The following is a 13,397-nucleotide window of genomic DNA, read 5'->3' as shown; positions in this document are numbered from 1 at the left end:
ATTGTGGTGGTCTTATGACACTGCTTGGCTATGTTGGTGTGTAACTCAGGCAATGAATGTTCAACGCCCGATGCCACGACGTGCCGGCGACGGCATATTGCGATAGATTTTACTGGATTGTATCTGACGATGTATCGACAAGAACACTCCTCCAGCTGAATAAGGAATTAACTGAATGGCTAGGGAAGTTGCTAGTCGAAGTGACGGGCACTAGTGATCATAGCGAATTAGTGATACAGCGAATATTGATATAGTGACATAGCGAACGGAATTAGTGATCATAGCGATGCAGCGATCATTTTGATGCGTGAACTGAAGCCGCGCTTAGTGCTGCACTGTGTTTATACTTATTGCCGCCAACAACACAACAAACAGTCACCACGATAACGAACAGCATACAGAACAAAGACATGGTCAGAACCAGAATGTCGAACCGAAACGTTCCGGTTTCCGTTCCGGTTTGATCATAAACGGTTCGGTACCGGTTCTGCTCCGGAGCAAAAAAAAATAACGGTTCATACCGGTTTTAAGCGGTTCCACCTCTAGAGGGCATATGCATTCCCACAAAAAAAAAATCAATGTTGCAAAATGTAAACCGGTCTATTCCACATACATTGTTTTTAATATTAATAGGCAGCTGAGAAATTGGTAGCTCCTGGCTCCAGTTAAGAACTTTGAAAGAGAAACAATCCTGAAAGGAAGAAATAATGTCTGTTCAAATAGGCTTTCTCGACGTGGAACGTCCATTGGAAGGACGACGACCATTCGTATATCGACATACATTCCACCGTAACCGTATCCCTCGTAAAGTACTCGTGACATGACTTCAGAACACGTGACGTCAGTCTGACTCGCCTATTCGTAGTCGAAACCGGCTAAGTTTTTTTCTTGGACCGAAAAGCGTTAAATAAATGTTTCGGTTTCAGTCCAGAGCGAAAAAAACGTATACGGTTTCGATTCTGTTCCGGTTCGCACCAAAATAGCGGTGTTTTTTTTGTTTGTTTTTCAGTTTTCGGTTTTGGTTTTCCGTTCGCTCCGACACCCTGGTCAGAACAGCGTTCAACTGGCACCTTCAGTTTATTTTCATAATTCACCTACTCCGGAAAGTCGCTTTAGGGAAAGCAAGGTCGAGGGGGGAGAGGTTGACCGATTTTTGGTTAACTTTGCTCGCAGTTCAATGAGGATGGCCTCCGCAATCTCGCGGCCTAACCTTGAACAGTGTCTGTAGACCTGACAGAGAGACCTGATAGAGAAAGACAGACGGACGATGGGAAATTCTTTCAGGTGCTCACGAGAACACTTACAGCATATGAAATCCTGCGTATGATACGATTAATGTGCAATGTAAGACCGAAGAGGTCTTTCAAAAACAACGCCTAAGAATTTGGTTTCATGACGAAACTGTCATGAACTTCCCAGAAGACATAGTGGGCGTGACAAGATTATGCAAATGAGAATAAAAAATCGTGGACACTGTCTTATTTGGATTTAACTGTAATTTTTATTTGCTTGTAATTTGTATTTATAGTTATTTACGGGCTTGCCCTTTGAGTCCCGATGTAACTGTGAAAAAAAAAGTATCATAAATTAATTGATCCTATCTTATTGGTTAGTGTGGCACCATTAAATGAGATTACCAATACCTTTCTCTAATTGTAATGATAGATCATCCATATGGTTGCCAGCTAACAGTAACGTTGTGTCATCTGCATACAACGATGCTTCAGAAAATTCAATGTGCTCAGGGACGCCGTTAATATAGTCGCCGACCGATTTTTCGGACTTATAAAAGACACAAAATCTGTCCGAATTATCGAGCAGTCCGAATTTTCAGTAATTGACGCAAATCTCTCCTAAAATGGTTTTTATTAAAGAAAACTCAATGCGCATCTACTTTGCTGCGCATACGCGACAAATGGCATCCCAACGTATTTCGGCTAATGTCACGTTGTCACGGTAGACATTTCCGAGTGTATCGACGGCCGTGAGTATTGCTGCCGTTGAAGGGGTAACAATGGGTGCATTTTCTTATCCAACCCGAGCAGCCAGGAGTTGGGTAACGACGTCAGAGCCTTTATGATCACGTGATTCCAGAGTAGCCACCTTTGATCGTAATTTTCGAACGGTTAGAGTTACTCTGCGCTCAAAATGGCGGACTGGCCTGACGGGCAAGACGATGTGGAAGTGGTGGCATACTGCCTGTTTAACAACTTACCGCACATGCGCGCACTCTAGCAGATTTTGCACATGTTCGACAGTTTTTAACCAGTCTTACATTTCCAAATTGAACACCACCGAAATTGTCTGTCAACAGGACGGTTGGTAGCAGACGACGCATCGTCGTCTGCTATCTTGTGTGTGACGTCAGAACGACGACTACCTTTCTTCAGAGCAGAGTAGAGACAGCGAAGAGTTGTCACTCCCTGGCTATTCTGACTAATTTTCGCCGCAGAGTTATGACGTCATTTCCGCTACACTGGCTATTTTTCGCCGGCTGGAAGTAACTCGGAGTTGCCAGAGTTGAATAAGAAAATGCACCCAATAGCACTCGCGTCATCGTCGTCGTCGGAGCCTTCCGCTGGCAGGTCGAGGACATATGAAACGATTTGCCCATCAAACATTTCGGCAAAAAATTCTGCACATTCGTCCAGTTTGGGCGTATGTTTCAAACGTTACACTTGCAGGTATTGTCATACCTGAGCTTCGGAGGTCCTCTACCAATGCCCGGCCGTCCGCCGATCCGTCGTCGATGGCGAGACCCACTGTGCTCGTAATGTCATTGCAAGATCCGGCTTGACAAAAACTGCTCGCTACAGTACTCCCTTTCACCGCTTCCCACGACTCCCACGAGTCGGCAAGAATATGGAGCGCGGCGACAAGCGTATAACGTTATAGTTACCGTAATTTCACGCGGACAAGCTGCATCGCAGATATGCCGCAGGACCCATTTTTAGGAACGTTTCAAAAATATTTTGGCAGATAAGTCGCACTCGCAAATAAGCTCCGGGCAATGCGAGACAACTGATTTGTGCGACAAAGCAGGCCATAGAGAAGGCCATAAACCCTTTACACCCATAAACCGGTCAGCACGGTGCGCCACAAAGGAGGTCGGGATCGGATTCTGCCCTTGTTGGGCGTTTTTCGTGGATTGATGGGTCAGTGGTCTTCCAGAAGACGTGAATCACTAGCTGTCACTTTCGTTAAAGCTGCTTGGGGGAATTCAAAAGGAAGATCAATTCACTCGAATGTGGACCCGTCCCTGTTACGCACTGTTCATGCATCGGCAGGGCAGTGCTGTTACAGAGACACTGTCCGCCCTTTCGTTAAAACTGGCGTATGGGGAAAATACCAGGAAACAAATAGTCATCAGATAAGCCGCACAGGTGAATAAGCCGCAGGGCGTCCGTGAGAAGAAAAAAAAACTCGCGCATAAGCCGCGGCTAATACGCGTGAAATTACGGTAGTTTCGTTTTCGTAGCACAGCACAACACGCGAGAGCAGGCGGGACCGGTAGATAACTTTGAGATGTTTTATGGTTCCTTGGTCCATGGGCTGCAGGACACTCGTTTGATTCGGAAGCAAGAACTCTAAAGGTATCGCATGGAGGCTCTGTACTGCGCCATGTGCTGCGCAGTTGTCGATGAACGTGATATGACACTCCTCTTGCCGACATGCTCGCGTCTTCATCGCATTCGCACGAAGTCGATCGAGATATCCTCAGAATCACTTGAAGGTGCCAAAACATGGGTAGTGATGTGACTCGTAAAAATTTAAATACAACTAGCGCGGAAGATGTCCACAGGTGGGGAGGACGTACTATAAGGTTCCGTATCCTTCCAACGTCCTGGCTGCAAAGCTGTGACAAGGACGCTTGCACATAGAAGAACGAAACCGTAGAGCATGGTCGTTCGACGTTTTCAGCGATGCGGGTGTCCCACCGTCTTTCCACTTGTATAGGAGATTCAGGTTGCAGAGGATGTCGCATCAATCGATGACTTTTGGAACAGGTTGGAACAGTTAAAGTAGCACAGAAGCCATTTTTAACACCCTGTTTTCTTCCTATAAAACTATTAAGCAGGCTAATAAGGTGTACCATGCCAAGTAATTCGCACCACAGAGTCAAAATTATCGCAGATATTGAATTTAAATTACGCCGCACAAAAGCGACCATGCGCAACGGTGGTGAAGAGCAGTACCAGCCTGTGATCTACTTGGAACCTCGCGTTGTCGCTATATGGAGAATGCTCGCTGATTGGTCTGGAGAAATGTTGTCTGCTACTCCGCTGTTCGGGGTTGCGAAAAAGCCTTTCTCCAGGCTCGGTAATGATTCGGCCGCTCCTTCTATCCCCAATTTTCCGGAAGAACTGGCAAAACTGGTTTACGGCGGCAAAGGGGCAAGGCGCTGACCCCCGCTTACTGACGAACCAGAACGAGTTCTCCTTATACCGTCATCGGTGACGTGGCATATCATACCTTTCCTCCTTGTTATCCGCTCCTTGCAGTAGAGTTTCTCCAGCAGCTGGAGCGCCCTCTACCAGCCACGTGTTAACATTTGAGTAGTAACTTCGGGCGGGTCTCCTGCTTTCCTTCGGTTTGACTTGTCTCGCTAAATGGTGTCCACTCAAGCGAAGCTTATTACAATCGCTCAGTACAGCGCAAATTTATTTAGTGGCTCTAGGTTAGACAAAGTTACACTGCACGTTTGTAATTTTTTGTAATGAAACATGTATAAGACGCGACGAGCTTACTATGCATGACTCTAGCAGGCAAATCTCGCCGAAATGAAAAAGGAGTCGAATACTCCCACTTTCTTCCGTGGGTTTGACATTTTTACGGTTGCTGGTTTTTACGGGTTTCTTTTTCTTCTGATGCTTTTTTTTTTTTTTTCGGTGGGTTTTACTTCGTCACGTTTCTCTTTTGATACATTCCTTGTGGAATTCGAGGGAGAGGTGAAATTGCGGTACTACACGATCATCCTGATAGGAAAGGCTCGTAATAGATAATAGTGCGTTTTAGCATACCGTACGCTGTCGCTTTTGCGTATACGTAAGGAATAGCCTCTTGGTTCTGCGCAATGCGCTGCTTGTGTCTTGCGCGTGCGAAACACCAACACTTTCCCTTACGTGCGCAAAGGCGACAGCGTACGTTATACCACGGTTATACTGAAACACACTATTAAGTGTGCAGCAAATTACGCTGAAATCCACCCCTCATTACATGGTTTTCTAAACGGCAACAACGCAAAACGGCGTCAGTGCATGTGTCTGTGTCTGACTTTTTAGCTCCCCAACAGTGGGGTTTTAACGCTTTTAATCATGAACCTAAAGAGACCTTACGTAATTATTAAGCTAAATGTGCCGTCATGTCTGCTGTTCAACGAAAGAATGTCTAAAAATTGCTGTGTAGTTCTGCATTTTCGAAATTTCATTTTCATTTCGAACGTTTCTGCAGAATATACTATTAAAGTTGTGCAATGCGCTCTCATAAGCATAATTTCGTTGATACCAGAGAGCCACCAGGCCAAGAAAACGCCAGTTCAGATCCGCGGCAATTTTAATTGAAATTCATTGTCACCTGTACCGTTTGTGAATAGTTTATGCAAACTCAGGGACCAACGTAGCCGTGACCTACCTCTCCGCGTGTTTTAAAGGGACTCTGACCAGAAGTTCGACAAATATTTCGTTTGCATCTATTACGAAGGTATAATATGCCTCCAAGCCACGCGCGAAATATTTTGGCTGTGCGCGGAGGCAAAGTTTGCCAAACAGGGAGGTGAAAATCGGCTTCGCTTTTCCCCCTCAACTCGCGCAATCGGGGCCGAAATCTAGCCTCTTTGCAGTGGACATCCGCCAATTTCCGTGTGCGTGACGAAGTCACGAGGGCCACGTTTCATTGGGCGCCCGGACCGGAAGCTCTGTTGTTAGTGAGTCTGTGAGAGCGCCGGCATCCGTCCGGAATGCCCGATCGGGCAATATGGACGTCGAAGGCAGAAATGCGGAGACTTCGAGCCCGGAACTTCTTTCTGACCTTTCTGCGATTGAGACATCGAGAAGAAAATTCTGCGTGCTGAACAGCTCGGTAGGCTTTCGAAACGTCGCCGATGCCGCGAATGCGAGACGAAGTTAGAGCTCTACGAACATCAGTTACAGATGAAGCAAACAGCATGAGTCGCCTGTCTTCAGGTAAGCGATGAGCTTTTTAACGCACACTGTGATCGAACATGTAAACGTTCGCAGAAATTTCGTGTTCTGATATCTAATGCGCACTTGCTGTTCATGGTGCCGGTGTGGCTGGTGTGTCATAATGCCGAAGGAGATCGAATGCTTGTGCTGCAAGGAGCTCGAAAACACTGCCGAATGACTGCAGTATGAGTGCATTACAACCCACAAAGATTTCCAACTTCTATTCTTCAATATGACTGTCCTGAAGGTCGCATATTGAACTCCGTGGGCACGCGAACCTATGAGCGACTGTATTCACAAGTAAGTCACACGTGTCCTTGTCGAACGATGTTAAAATTTGGGCGCCCAAAACTGGTTTGGTCCTGCAATAGAGTCGTTAAAAACTCCAGTACAGGGCGCAGCACATAAAAAGGCTATACAGTACAGGACTCTGAACTGGAGAAAACCAATATAGGCAATTTTGTAATTGTCAGTGTGCTGTGTCCCGAGTCACGTTTTTATGTATTGCCCTGTGCATAAGGTTTTAGCGTAGGTTTTTAGCGATATTGAGTGTTCTTGATTGTCGATTCAGTGAAAAGTAAAACAACTTTGGGTTCTAAAAGAACACAGCATGTGTAGTAATGTACAAGGTGTGGGCAGGTAAACTGCAGTTACTCTCAGGTACATGTAGAAATGACAATGCACACACACTGTACTGTAACCGGTTACCTATTTGCCTAAACTATATTTTATGTACATCTGTGTAGACGATGCAGATACACTGCGTATCGCCAGTTTGCAAGGTGAGTATGGCACAAGCTTGGAAAAAACAAGATCATGGTCATCCCAGCCTGTGCAGTGAAGAGGGTCTGGCAAGCCTTTCCCACAGAAAATGCCACAGGCTTCAAGTACCCAAGATCCTAACTGGGGGTACCTCTTCGCACAGCTCGTCTATCACATTTAAAATAATTCAGCATCTGTATTTAGGATGATCTATAGCTCTCAGGATGATGCATGGTTCATGAGTTCAACATGTTGTGTTGAAACACAACACTAGTCCTTTTTAATGAGTCTTGCGGAATGATAGATGAGCACTCCTTTCGTGACATTGTGTACCATTGCTACAGTGAACAATTTCTTGAGCAAGACTGATGAACGAACAAAAAATAGAGTCTTGTCTTCCAAATATGTATGTTCCTTGTAACTTCCGTATTTGTTAAGTGACCCATGTTGATGTCCCCCCTCATGTAATAGTTGTCACCTCTTCTGGAGACAGGAATAAGCTTGAGACCTATGTCCTCGACTCACACACATACTAAGAACCTTTGACACAGATTAACGTATCTTCATTCCAGCTCTTTCACTTTCAGATGTTCATCTCTGTTGAGTGGTCTGTCATTCTTGTAATACAGATTGGAATTGAAATGCAGGTGCATAAGGGATGCTCTGAAAGAAAAAAGTGTTTGGTTTTAGTCCTCTTAATGTTTCTGAAAACGAAAACAAACTTCACGGTGACTACTCTTCTGAAATTAGCAATTCCAGGATGACAGCAAAAAAAATATCTTGCCATATCATTATATCCACCTGGCACTTCAACTGAATAATGGCAGTTGAAGATGACGATGATTCAATTTAATGACGCATAAGCAACTCGGGCTATAGTGTGCCAAAACCATGGTAAAACTGTGACTTGTTAAATATCAGATGATTATACTAAAATAATATACTTTGTTGGTTGGTAAATTGAGATATAGACAAAAACATGATATGAAGAAAAGGCAATTGAAGAAAAGGCAATTGTTGGCTTTGTGTGACTGATGTCGAGTTTGCCACACTACGTGTTGAATAATAATGTACGCTGATACGCTGTAGCATATAAAGTACAATCATACACACGCTCAATATGTGGTGGATATGTGAAACCAATATACACATGCTTACATTTCAAACTTTCTTGAAAAAGGCAGTCCAAGTCTGTCGGATTTGCCAGACTCTATACAAAGCCAGTAAGCACAGTGTGGAATGACTGATTCATCTTTCGAAGGCAGAGGTGCAGCTACCACGACGCTTCGTCATCTCAATGCTTCGGAGCGGCATAGCCTAGTAAGAAGCCATCAGAAGGATCTCATAACGATAACTTGGTCGAAAAAGTGGAGGGTTCTGTGGGATATGTAAGAAAGCATACGCGTTACACAACAGCTACGAGAATGATCGACTGCACCTGCATGGTTTTCAGTACGTAGACTTGGAACTGAAAAATAAATGTGCTAACCTTGTTGATACTACTTTTCCGTCAGGACCACACGAGAGCACATTTGGTTTTTTTAGTTGAAGGTATCATCAGGTCTCCATGCTCCTTTGAGATGCAGCAGACAGAAGTTCGCTGAGGCGAGTGACTGCCGTTGCGGTTCGTCGCTTCGCAACAGATCAAGAACAGTACACCGCGACGATAGGTGAAACGTTCAGAATATGGTGACCAACTCCAACACCAACCCAATGACCCGAACAAAGAGGATGAACCGGGAGTCACACAAGTTCGCAGTTAGAGAGCTCGGCATACGGCATCCATTACAGCTGACCGGATACGGAAGCATATATCGAACGCCGTGTACAGATTGAAAAGAAAATCGTAGAAACTGTTGCAGGTGATAAATGCAGGGTATATTTTTCTTCTTGAGGCTCTGTAACAAAAACATATTAACGTAGAAATGCCATTTCACGAAGGAAATTGACAGATATTGCGTGGCCACGTGACGCGTTTGAGCCAATTGTGGGTGTTGCGAGTGGCCCCCGTGTTGACGTCATCTTGATGGTGGGCCGGGGTGGATATTCTATATAAACGTATGTTTTCTCGGTTTGACGCTAGGCGTGCTGCACTCGGATGAAGTCGAATGTTTAAAATTCGAGTTTAGAGAAACCGTGGGGTTTTAATGCGTGAATTTTCGCATGGAGAGTCGTTGTTGGGTGCTTTATCGACTACAAGTACGAAAGAGCTCCCACAGTTTCTGGTCAGAGTCCCTTTAACTCTACATATCTAACAAAAACCATAATAATACCATAACCGTTCAACCGCAACATAACAATTGGGCAAATAGACAACTTCTGAGATTACATGCGTGCGGAAATAGAATTCCGCAAAAGTCAGGGATTTTGGCATGAGTCCAAGCCAGCACACGTTACGACAATACCCCGGGAAATCTTCAGCCGAATGATGTGCATTCACAGATCCTTGACCCTTTGACAGCGCTACTCCATAAAAAAAAAAAAAAAATGTCCAGGCAGTTCATGGGTCAGAAACCGTGTCATAACAACAACCAACAACTTTAGCTACAGTATTTCTGAGGCCAAGTAGAGCAGGAACAGCCGCGACGCAGTCAAATCGCGTAGTCAAAGCAAGCGAGGATACGCACCCTTCACTACCCAACATTTTGCACAGCGCTGGTAGGGGACATACGACGCTGGCTCCACCTGCCTAGTGCAAGGAGCGGATACCCGGAGTGGCGAGTTAAGGGTGAACGCGCGGAGCCATGTTTATGCAAGTTTTTTTTTCTGGGAAACAAATTGCACACATCAAAACATTTCGCGCTACGAGTCAAAGGTCCACGCGAATAGTGGATGAACAGCGTGGAGGGAAGAAAGGGTCCGTACGGACTTCTACGGCCGGAGTGAATGACCGATGTGTTAGAGTGTAGAGGGGACCATGTGAATGAAGTGATCTTAGCTCTCCATCACGAAAGGAATGACCGGTTACAGAAATGGGAGGAGGAAGAAACGAACACTAGGACGAAATGGGACAACAGGCTAGGAATTGGCGAGCATTCCAAAAGATAAGAAGGTTAGGTGGGGGAAGGTTAGCATGGGGAAACTTCAAGAGCAAGCAATTGATTGGCAACGCCCTTCGCACTTTCCTCCTGGTTCGCTGGATCTCTACCTGTGTCTACATCCATTATACGCAGTTGTTTATGCGGTCGAAGTCTACAAAAGTAAAGTTGCAATAATGCGAAATTGGATATAGAATCTGTGTATATGTATTCTGCTACGTGGAGAATCTTTCACAGACCGGAATACTGATACGTGGTGCAGGTGAAATCAAAAAGCAGTCCTGTTGCATCACTCTTTTTTGTCTATACCATGCCACTGAATTTGGTGCTGACTAATATCGTTGTCACAAAGGCAATCTTCGATCATCAATGAAGCCAATGTCAATTGATAACATGCGCTGCACCACCAACCATGAAAGCGTCAACTTCTCAAAGAGCACTGGATCCTACTGACCCTGACAAATTACATACCTGGTGGCACAGTGCACATGTTCAACCGCAATTGGTTTCAACTGTCATTGTAGAGTGCCTATGTGACAGCTCGTGTAAAATACCCTCGACAATTTTCTACTTACCAACTGATGTTGACTCATAACTCTGTCCCATCTGGTCCTGTTCTGTCAAGATAGCAACATTGTAAGGCTCTGTCTTCACTTCTATGATTGGGTGTTCATTTGAAGGTTCCTCTTGAGGTTCTTCATTAATGTTACACATCCCAGCCATCAATCCTGAAGTAAGGCAAAACAGGAGAAACGTAAGCCACCTTGCAAAGCGGCTATCCTTGCTTTATCTGATCAAGAAGACGAAGGCCCCGCCTCCTGGGTGCTGGCCAATAGGGGGATGTGGAGGGTGTGCACTTCTCAGGCCTCTGCTCTCACCTAAGAGATGGCACAACAGTGTCGCAAGGCCTTTGGCGTAGTGAACCAATCTAACCAACTGCTGAACGAGGCTTAGGCACGAGTGTAGCTACCGCTATTACGCCTGGTTCAAGGCTTCTGCCAAGGCGCGCCAATCAAACCCAAGGCTTCACCGTCCATCAACAAGGGAAGGAGCCTAAGCGGGAGTGTCGTGCATGCTGGTAAACGGACGGAGAAGCCGTGGGCTGTATTCGTGCACCATGACAGAAGCCTCGCAGCAGACAGCTGTCGGTTAGGTTGGTCCTCCATGACAGAAGCCATGCGACACGTGAAACCACTGTCTCACGTGTCGCAGGGCATCTGTCATGGAGGACCAATGTAACCGTACTGTTACCGTTAACGGTAACACTATGTCATCTCCTGGGCAAGAGCAGAGGCTCGGAAACTGCCTGCCCCCCCCCCCCCCCCCCGCATCTTCCTACTGGCCCGTATACAGAAGGCGGACCCTGCCTTGCTCTTGGTCAGCAAACGCAAGGATGGTCGAAGGAAAATGTTTCTTTGAACTAAAAAGAGAAAAGAAAGTGTGACGAAACTTCAGTACTTTATGTGACCATTTAAAATAATCTACGCTACAACGAGAAAAACTAAGCAGAAACAATAGCCTCTGTGCGCTGCTGTCCCTCCAGTTTTCGATCACATCCAATCAAAGGCGAACCACACACTCTGAATTGAAATGGCTTACCACAAAAAAGACAAAAAAAGGAACAATCAAATCATTATTATACGTTCCAATTTTTACTACCAGTGGGAGGAATAATGTAAAACAAAGTTTAGCAATTTATTTGGAGCACGCAAGACACGCGCGTACCATATCTGGCTGCCTATACCGCTGTTACGTGTACTTTGCAATGTTTTTTAGGCTGTCAACAACAATTTTTCCATTAAAGGATTCCCACTCAAGACAGAACAGTTATTCAGTGCTATTTTGTGAACCTTGTCCACAAATGAAGTAGTGGGGTACTGACATGGGCGTTCCCAGAATTTATTTCAGGTTCATTATCGCTTGATCTGCGGCGTGCAGTTTTTCTTTCATGTCCTTTATGTCGTTCAACAGAGTGGTTTGCCCAACCACCAAGCGGGGGAGTATTGCGATTGCGTCGAGTAAACGGGACACTTGTTCCTCCGTAACCATAGCCAAGCCTTAGAGTGAGCAAATAGTCTGTGCTTCTTCTGGGCACCCTTTTCATTCCTGGCGACAGGGAACGGTCCGCAATGGGATAGGCACTCGAAGTCTGAATGCTAAGAAGGAAATTTCGCCATAGTATGAAATAAATATATTGTATTAGGCATATAAAACTTTAGTTCAATCTTGTTTAGAGTATGCATGCGCAACTCCAGCAGATCGAGGACGAGCTCCAAAGCCTCAGACTCTCTCCATCAGGGCTTGTCCTCGAACACCTGCACCTTCCAGACTCTGCTTTGCCAGTCACTTGTCACGTATCCTATGGGCTCGCCACGACCGCTCGTTCCTGCAAGTCTGCGCCGTGCGCTCTTCGAGAGTCTTCATAACATCGCTCACCCAGGCGTCAGACGTACCATCAAGATCATCTCCGCGCATTACGTCTGGCCCGGCATTAACGAGGAAACTCGGCTTTGGTCACATGCTTGTCTGGCTTGTCAGCGATGCAAAGTTCATCGCTATACCATCACCCCCCCCCCCCCCCCATCCCGTTTCCTTCCTCCCGACGCCTGCTTCGACCAAATCCACGTTGACATTGTTGGTCCTCTGCCGCACTCCGGAGGGAAACGTTACATCCTAACTTGTGTAGACTGATTCACGCGCTGGCCTGAGGCCGTTCTGCTTGACGACATAACAGCTCAAATCGTTGCATCGGCCTTTGTCAACACGTGGGTTAGCTGTTTCGGAGCCCCTTCAGAGATTATCACTGACAGATGAGGCCAATTTCAATCTGCCTTGTTCCACGCCCTGACCAAGACCCTCGGTTGCACACGCCTTCGGACAACTTCTTACCACCTGGCCACGAACGGCATGGTTAAGCGTCTCCACCGCACCCTGAAAGCTGCCATTATGTGTCATCGGAATACATCGGCGTGGGTTTCCAGTCTGCGCGTTGTGCTCCTCGGCCTTCACACAGCTATGCACTCCTCACGGAATTGCTCGACGGAGGAGCTGGTGTACGGAACCACCCTTTATCTGCCCTCCAAGTTCTGTGTTTCCCAGCAGTCGGCGGACCCGCAAGGCCCTTCCGACTACCTCGCACGGTTACAACAGGCCTTCCCCCACCTTCGCCCTTCTCTGCCACAAACGCACCACAGCCATTCTCCTTTCGTCAGCCCGGACCGCTCGACTTCGTCCCACATCTTCCTCCGGACTGATGCTGTTCGCAAGTCCCCTGCAATCGCCGTACTCACGTCCTCACCTTGTCCTGTCTCGCACCGCAAAGACCTCCGTGATCAAGGTCAACAGAAGACACGAGACTGTCTCAAATGATAGACTGAAGTCAGGTTACCTCCTGAACCCAAACGTCTCGCCTGCA

At 46.3% G+C, this 13,397-nt stretch overlaps 2 long non-coding RNA genes across 2 annotated transcripts in view; both read right to left on the bottom strand.

The window, feature by feature from the left end:
- The window catches only part of LOC135379025 (uncharacterized), a 54,638-nt gene extending 44,008 nt beyond the window's left edge, over positions 1-10,630 (bottom strand). Inside the window, exon 1 of the long non-coding RNA XR_010418672.1 lies at positions 10,558-10,630. This is a non-coding gene — a long non-coding RNA (uncharacterized LOC135379025). The remainder of the gene's footprint in view (positions 1-10,557) is intronic.
- Positions 7,439-8,888, bottom strand: LOC135379024 (uncharacterized). The gene is made up of 3 exons (XR_010418671.1): positions 8,434-8,888; positions 8,103-8,321; positions 7,439-7,607 (listed from the first exon to the last, which is right to left on the bottom strand). It is a non-coding gene; the product is annotated as an uncharacterized LOC135379024 (long non-coding RNA).
- Positions 10,631-13,397: the final 2,767 nt, after the last annotated feature.

Source organism: Ornithodoros turicata, chromosome 1, assembly GCF_037126465.1.
Source record: "Ornithodoros turicata isolate Travis chromosome 1, ASM3712646v1, whole genome shotgun sequence".
Taxonomy (NCBI): domain Eukaryota; kingdom Metazoa; phylum Arthropoda; class Arachnida; order Ixodida; family Argasidae; genus Ornithodoros; species Ornithodoros turicata.
The sequence above is the reverse complement of the archived record's forward strand: the minus strand, read 5'-3'. Positions and strand labels throughout refer to the sequence as shown.